The following is an 8,861-nucleotide window of genomic DNA, read 5'->3' as shown; positions in this document are numbered from 1 at the left end:
AATTATCTGGCTAAACATCCAGCACCTGTCATAGCTCCACAGGTTTACTGAGAGTTAAAAAACATCCCTAAGTTATTAGTGAAGTTTTGTATGGATAAACCCAGTCAATATTTTATCTTCTGTCCTAGCACCTATAATAAATTATTAGTTCTCTTTTTATGACCTTTGGTTAATTGTTTTACAACGTCTTGGAATTTGCTCTTAGTAGAAACTCTGGTTGCTATCTAGAAGCAATTAACTGGTGACACGTGGGAGACTAACAGAGTTCTCATTGCAGTTTTCACTATCAGAAAAGGACCTAATAGCAGTCCCTATAAAAGAGCTTAATAAATATTGATATAATTTTAGGAATTCTTATAGGATCATCATTAAGAATTAAGAAGTCATCTATTTGTCTATATAGCATCACTACAAGATAGTACATCTTCATAGATCTGCAGGGATCTGCTACAAAAGGGATGGGCTAATACCTAGTGATTGTTATATATGTTTAATAATAACAGGAAAACATATTAATAGCAGGACTCCTTCCTAAAATTATTTTCTCCTGGGCCTTGTCTATAGGAGTTCTGTTGTAGAGGTTAATCTAAGGTGGTCATTTCAGGAAGATCACCTTCTGATTATTAGCTTGTCCTATGATGGCTCCTGACAGTTACCTGGTCTTTTTCATCTGTCATTTATCCTTCTGGCCTCTTAATCTGGCTCTCCCCTCTCCCTTTCACCCTTTTCTCACATCTCAGGGGCAAGTCCACTCTGGACTCCCCCTGATGTCCCCTAGGTCTGGCTATGCTCTCCCTTTTATCTATAATAAACTTTCTACTCCACCATACCTAGGAACAGCCATGTCCTTTTCTTTTTTATTTCTTTTTTTGTTCATCTCCCATTTACTGTCCCTTGATTTCAAATCCATAGCCACCTTTTGCTTCTGTTGTTGTTACTGTTTGAGTTTGACTGAAGTTTGGCTCCAGAACTTTCCAGCTATGAATCAAACAGAAGGCTGCACTGGATGTTGGGTGTGTAATAGGAGGTGCATACAGATTCTACTAAAATACAAATTTATCAGACCAGGGCTCTGTCTGCCATGGGCTGGAAGGACATAGTTGGGAAGGCCTGTGTTGTCTGAGTCATTTAATCTCTAATCCTCCAGTAGGTCCTACTGTGCTACTGTCCTGAGGCACAGCTAGGTGGTCAAAGCTAATGAGGTACTCTGGGCAGGCTAGCAATCAGGAGGATCACCAATGGGAGGTAGCTTGCAGATTCTTTCCATAATCTCCTCTGATGCAGTTTATCAGAGATCTGTGAGGCAGGCCACAAGCCATTCCATGATAATTGTGGCAGCTACCAGGAAGAACAGGTTGGCTAAACTATTAGAGTCCAATCAGATTGAACTTGGATGTACTGTGAACCAGACTGTCATTCTGTTGGTACATGTGGTGACCTGGGCAGAGGGCCTTGGCCTCTAAGCCTACCTGAGTGTGAATTTCCTGGTGGGGGGGGGTGGGGAGGTATCTGCAGGTCTGGCCATAGGAAGCTGTGTTACTTATAATATCACTGCCCAGTATGCACACACAACATTGCTTTTGGTGTGCAGTGGGAAGAGACTTCAGAACCAAAGGTCTGGTTTCTAGAAGTTCGGAACATTGCATTGCACACTCAGTTTTATGTGATAAATTTTACAAATTGTTTTGAAACTGGTAGGGAGGAGGTGATGGGGATCATCCTTTAGCAATATTTGATTAAATTCCTTTTACCTTTCCACTACCACCAGCCACAGTGGTGTGATTCAGGGAAATTCAATTCAAGGATACAAAAGGAGTTTCTGAGATGAAGAGGTTTCTCAGGTGTGCATGATGGTGTGCAGGTGAATAGGGCAGATTCTACATCATGTGTCATAATCCACATGGCAGGAAACAGACATTAAAATTACTCTTCAACCTTGGTTTGTGTGTGAGCTCAGTGGGACTGGGTTTGCGTGAGATTACAAGGAGGCATGAGGGGCTGCTGAGCACAGCCCATCTTTTTGATCATTCAGAAAACTCCATTCAGAGAGAGTTCTAGAGCATGGGGCCTCTCTGTTTGGAAGTGAGATCAGTAGTAGCTAGAGGGTCAGAAATGTGATAGTTTAGGATTCGTGTTTAGTGGTTTTTAAAGGAGTCATGAATTCTGTGCTTAATTTGTATACACATGCAATCATAGGTAACATTGGTCAAGTTCACATTTTTCCTGACTGAGTTTCCATTGGTCTTTTCATTAAAACTTGACTTCAATTTGGAGCTTTTGTTCTTGGCTTTTTCTCTGTATCCCCTTATTCTTTCACAAACATTGTAAATCTTTTGATTGTTGTAGCTCATTGTGGTAAGTATGGACAGAATTCATATTGTGCCAAAATGTGTACTATGTCTTGATAATCATATTGACAGTTTAGAGCTTTTTCATGGCACATAGCTTTGTAATCAGCTTTCTTGTTATAAATTGTTAGGGATTTTCTTTGGATTGTTTTGACTTTATGCTGCAAAGGAACATACTCAACATCCTTTTTTCTTTTTGAAGACACATAACTTTAATGGTATTGTTTATAGTTGTATAAATAGCTAAAAGGTATTCTACATAATCATTAATTTAGCAAACTTCAGTAAGTGTATGAAACTGAAACTTATGCAAAATAATGTACAAAGCCTCCGAAAGAGAACTTTAATATAGGCCTTAGTGACATAGGATACATTGTTAGGGTCATATAAATGATATCTCACTATGTATGACTAAATTGAAAAAACAGTGAAAATAAAACATGGTCCAGAATTTAATAATGAATCTGGATGTAACACAGGATTGTATATTGGCATGCAAAATAAAGTCTGATAGCAGTAAGTTGGGATTTTCCACAGTTATCAACTAAAATTAGTTAAAACCATGTTGTGTTGTTATAGTTGATGTAAAATTGCACATATTTAATGTATGTACTCTTATACATTTGGACATAGTACCTACACCCAAGAACAGAGTTCTCATAAAAATGACAGAATTGTTTATCCCAGCAATCTTCTCAGTATATTTTCCATGCACTTGAAATTAGTTTTATGAATTATCAGAATTCTCATGTTCATTGTAGTTGTATTCATGCTAGCCTAGATATGAGAATAATCTCAATGCTCATTTGTTGAAGACAAGCTGGGTGCCTCAGGAGGACATTGCGCTAAAAGAATGAAGACAATAGCAATGGTTAAAGTATTATGCACTTGTAAATACTCTCACAGTCAGTGCTGTATTGGTCATAAAACAGCATGTAATTACAGCTTAAGCTTTGTCAAACCATTTCTTTCTCCCATATAGTTTTAATCTTTATTACACTCTTATTGTCAGATGGATATGACAGCTGCAGCCATCTTGTCTACATTGCAGGTAGCAATAGTAAATAAAGGGCAGAAAGTACAGAATCTATATAAAACAATCACCTTTGAAGGGTTTTTCTAATGTTCTTTTAGAGCATTATGTGGAGAAGAAAAGTAAAATATCAAGCTTTCTGTAGCAAGAGTTGTTATAGAGATAAGAAGTAAATGTGCTATTATAGTATACTGTAAAAACGCAGAAACTGGCTTTATTTGGATGGCATGAGAGCCTTCTGTCCATGAATCATGCTGCATGAAAAAGTAAAAATGAGGTTAGGAAACAGACCAACTGTTTTGTTTGTTTGAATTTAAATAATGACAAGAAGTTACAGTTGAACAAACATGTAATAGCCTTAGATAACTGACTCATCTCTTTGTTTTCTCTGCATTAAGTAACTATCTTAGATGGTAACACTTTCATTTTTGCTTTGGAGAATGTGTTTAAACACTTAACATTTTTATACAACACTTTGTGCTTATGTACAATATAATTAATGTAGCAATTTTGTATAACATCACATATTTATTTTTATTATTTGAATAGTTATTCAAACATTAGTTTTTCTTAAAAACAAACAAGATTATTCCTTTGGAATGAAATAAGAAGAAAGCTTTGTAATTCCACTTTCCAAACTAGTGAAAGCCAACACAAGAAAATTACCTATGTTTGTTCCCTGCATGATATATATTTCACATTGCTGAGAGCAAAACTTCTGATTTCACAGATATAGACTGGATCCAAGATGAGCTTGTCATGAACTCCTGTGTTGCAGGGTATTTGATCATGTTGTGAACCCCATTAATCTACTGGGGAAAAATCTAATTTACTGGGGGGGGGGGAAAGCTGTTTTTAATTCCAGTGTGGCTCAGCTCTTAGTACACATCTTTAATCCCAAACAATGAAGGTAAAATTAGTTCTAGAAGAAAGCACCAGTGTTTGAAAGTGATGTCTAATTGAGTGACTGACAAAATGATGAATCAGAGAAAGATCTGACAGAATAGGATATGCCCAACTCTCAAGAGAAGAGAGGGAAAGAGAAAGAGAGGCAACATAAGATGAAGCAGTGGAGAGTGTGAGATGGGGAGCAGTTTTACTGAGTTTTATGGAGACAGGTTAAAGAGAGAAAAAGCTAGACACAGGTGAAGATACAAGGAGTCAGAGAATGAGGAGGAGCCAGAAGATCAAATCAGCCAGTTTGAATCAGTTAGCATGAAGAGGCATTTGAGTAAGAACAGCTGAGTTGACCAGCCAGCCAGCGTTCAGAAAGAAAAAGAAAGGATGAGTTTATTGTGCAGTTAAGTCTCAGATGCCAAAAACATTCTAGACCTAGATAAAACTGTATGGAAGCTAGAAACTTCTAGAACTAGGCCTAGGTTATCAGAAGGCGGAAGTAAGCCTCCAAGATGATATCTTTACACTCCTGTGTGACGGTCACTGTCTATGACAGCCAAATGCTGAAACAGAGGCATGAATTTTCAAAGAAATTATGAGAAGGTCCTTACTAAGGATGGAAAGCCTAAAGAGGCACCCTAAGGGAAGCACTCCTTCCTGCTAAGGCTTCAATTAATAGGAGTAGGCCAACTGATTCCTAGACCCAAGAAGGAACTTCATATAAAACCTGCTACAGCTGTGGTCCATCCCAATTTAGAGTTCAAACTTGGCAGGATCACCCAAGTTCTGGAAATAAGAATGATAGAAATTTTAAGGTTGTGGATTCTTCCTCTGTGGTTTCCATTCAGCACTGTTCCAGCTATCCATGTTTGGAAGATTTAGAGCCCCAGTGAGGGAGAATACTGTGAGAGTTCATGAATTGCATGTACCTGTGAGGATGAAGCCTGAGTTGCATTTTGAGACCACAAGATGTTGAGATACCAAAGTTATGAGACACGTGTCATGGAGAGTTGCTTATAGTGAGTGGAAGTAACTAAACCAAAAGACATATGAGAAGTTGCAGGGATAGGGCCATTTAAGCCTTTTGATGTGATTTTTTTTCCATTTTTTAATTGGATATTTTATTTATTTATGTTTCAGATGTTATCCTCGTTTCCCCACCCCCTGGAAACCCTCTATTCCATCCCCCCTTCTCCTGCTTCTGTGAAGGTGTGCCCCCACCCACCTACCCACTCCCACCTCCCCCCCCAACTTCCCCCACACTGGAGCATCCAGCTTTCATAGAACCAAGGACCTCCTCTCCCACTGATGCCCAACAAGGCCATCCTCCACTACATATACAGCCGGAGCCATGAGTCCCTTCATGTATGTTCCCAGGCTGGTGATTTAGATACTGGGAACTCTGGTTGGTTGATATTATCGCTCTCCCCATGGGGCCGCACACCCTTTCAGATCCTTCAGTCTTCTAACTCCTCCATTGGGAACCCTGTGATCAGTTCAATGGTTAGCTGCAAGCTGAGACAGAGCTACAGGATTTGGTGTGTGCCCTGCTGGGTTTCTTGCTTGGGTCAATTTTTCCTCACTATGTACACATTCCTCTCTATTGTAATGGGAAGGGGTATTCTGTGCCATTGTATGTTGGAAAGATATAACTTGCTTTCTGATTTTATAAGATGTGGCAATCAAGAGATTGTCTTGAAGCCGGGCAGTGGTGGCACACGCCTTTAATCCCAGCACTTGGGAGGCAGAGGCAGGCAGATTTCTGAGTTCGAGGCCAGCCTGGTCTACAGAGTGAGTTCCAGGACAGCCAGGGCTACACAGAGAAACCCTGTCTTGAAAAACAAAACAAAACAAAACAAAACAAAACAAAAAACAAACAAACAAAAAAAGAGATTGTCTGAGTGCCAGAAGGGACTTTGGACATGTGAAGAATGTATGGGCTGGTGTAGACTATTAGGATCATTGAAGTTAAACTAAATACATTTTCATCATGGATGACCATGAACCTATAGTGACCAGGGTCAGAATTTAGTTAGTTGATTGAGTAAAAAGGCTCCCAGATAGGGTGATGTCTTTGGACACTTGTCTCTCCTTTGCGGCTTTGAAGGAGTTTGTAATGTTATGGTCCAAGAATCACTGAAGGAAGACCCCAGACTCATATAGTACACAAAAGCAAAGAGCATTTTATTCTGCAGAATTCTAACATGCAGGGGTCTACCATTCACTAGGACGGAGACAGACATGAACTTTGCAAGCTCAATTTAAAGCCAATTAGGGGAATTCCAGGGAGGAGTAGGTGACCTTTATCCAGATTGGTTGGTTCAATTACTTTCTTTGTTTTTTTTTTTTATTGGATATTTTATTTACAGTTCAGATTTCTCCATTCCCAAACACACACACCCAGAAACCCCCTATCCCATCCCCCCTCAATGACTTTCTGGAACCATTGTTGATTAACTATTTTTGGCTCAGGTCTGCTGACAGGGGTAGCTCCTGGCAGCTTTTAATTGGCTCCCAGTGAGGGGGGTGGATTTCCTTGAATTGACTTTAAAGTGGAAACTTTTGGTTCTTTGGAAGATTAGTCATGCTACTCTATAGAACTGCTAATCTATTTAGTCTCATACCACTCACATATTGAAAAATATGATAAGTATATGTTTCTAATAAACAAATATTCCATAGTAAAGCTGGTGTTGCTCATATACTTGTAGTAACACTGCTAAGTTTAAGTTGGAGGGGCATTTTATGAGAGTCAAGAATATCACGTCTATAATGATCAAAAAGTCAAACTGTGTGAATGCAATGTGGAAATCTTTAATTTGTTATTTTTCTTTTAATGGGTATATCATGTGATATACCTATTAAGCTTTTGTGTGTCACAGTTATCCTCAAAAGCATGCAACAATTCATTCTGGAGAGAAAGCCTATGAAGGTATTCAATATGGTGAAGCCTTTGTACATCCCAGTAGTCTCCAAATAGATAAAAGAACAGATACTAGAGAGAAACCCTACAAATCCCAGTAGTCTCCAAATACATAAAAGAACAGATACTAGAGAGAAACCCTACAAATACAATCGATGTGATAAAGCCTTTGCACATTGTTGTCAACTTCAAAGGCATGAAAGAATTCATACTAGAGAGAAATCTTAGCAATGTAACCAGTGTGGTAAAGCCTTTGCATGACAAAGTCATCTCCAAGTGCATAAACAAACACAAGCTTTACCACATTGTATATATATTCAGAGAGTTTCTCTCCAGTACAACACCTTTCATGCTCACAAAGATAATTGGCACATGTGAAGCTTTACCATAATCATTATATTGATGAATCATTTCATCTGTAGGAATTAATTCTATACTGGAGAGGAACCTTACAAATGTAATCAGTGTGGTAAAGCCTATAAATATTGTAGTAGTCTCAAAAATCATAAAATAATAACACATGCTGGAGAGAAATCCTATTAATGTAATCGATGTGGTAAAGCCTTTTTAAATCTTCATGAACTTAAAAATCATGAAAGAATTCATACTGGAGAGAAGCCTTACGAATGTAATGAATGTGGAAAAGCCTTCATGTGTCACACCAATCTCCAAATACATAAAGCAACACATTCTGGAGAGAAACCTTATGAATGTAAGCAATGTAATAAAGCCTTTGCACAACATAGACAACTTCAAAGGCATGCGAGAATTCACACTGGAGAGAAGCCTTACAAATGTGATCAATGTGGTAAATCCTATTCACAATCAAGTCACCTCCAAGTACATAAAAGAACACATGTTAGAGAGTAAACTTATTAATGTAACCAATGTCATAAAGCCATTATAGATCATGGTGATCTTCTAAGGTATGGTGGTTTGAATATGTATGGCCCATGGCAATTGGCACTATTAGGAGGTGTACTCTTTCTGGAGAAGGTATGGCCTTTGAGGAAGTATGTCACTGTGGGGGTGGGCTTTGAGATCCTATGCTTAAGCTCCACCCAAGGCTGCCTTCTGATCAAGATGTAGAACTCTCAGCTCCTATAGTACCATGTCTGCCTGGACACTGCCAGTCTTTCTGCCTTAATGATAATAGATTGAACCTCTGAATCTGTACACCAACCCCAATTAAATTTTGTCCTTTATAAGAGTTGCCTTGGACATGGTATCTTTTTACACCAATAAATCCCAAATTAAGACAAAAGGCATAAAAGATATCACAGTGGAGAGAAATCCTATGAATGTATTGAATACGGTAAAGCCTTTGCACATTTCTACAGTTCTTATTATAACAAAAGTATTCATACTTCCATTCACTGAAACCCTGTGCCTTTGCCCTTCACAGTTATCTCTGAATACAGAAAACAACACATACTGGAGAAAAGCCTTATGAATGTTCACAGTGTGCTAAAGTCTTTTGTGTTTTAAAATCTACATAGATCCTTAACAGTTCAAACACATGGTCAAAGTAAATGCCAGAAGTTTATTGTAAACAAGCTGTTTGAGTTAGACGGTTAGGGGTTAGGGTTAAGGTGGTTGGGTTTACAGTTAGTATTAGAAAGTTAAGGGTTACTGTTAGGGGGATAGGGTAAGATAGGGT

The sequence above is a fragment of the Arvicanthis niloticus genome, chromosome 16, assembly GCF_011762505.2.
Source record: "Arvicanthis niloticus isolate mArvNil1 chromosome 16, mArvNil1.pat.X, whole genome shotgun sequence".
NCBI lineage: Eukaryota > Metazoa > Chordata > Mammalia > Rodentia > Muridae > Arvicanthis > Arvicanthis niloticus.
This window is presented reverse-complemented; position numbering follows the sequence as displayed.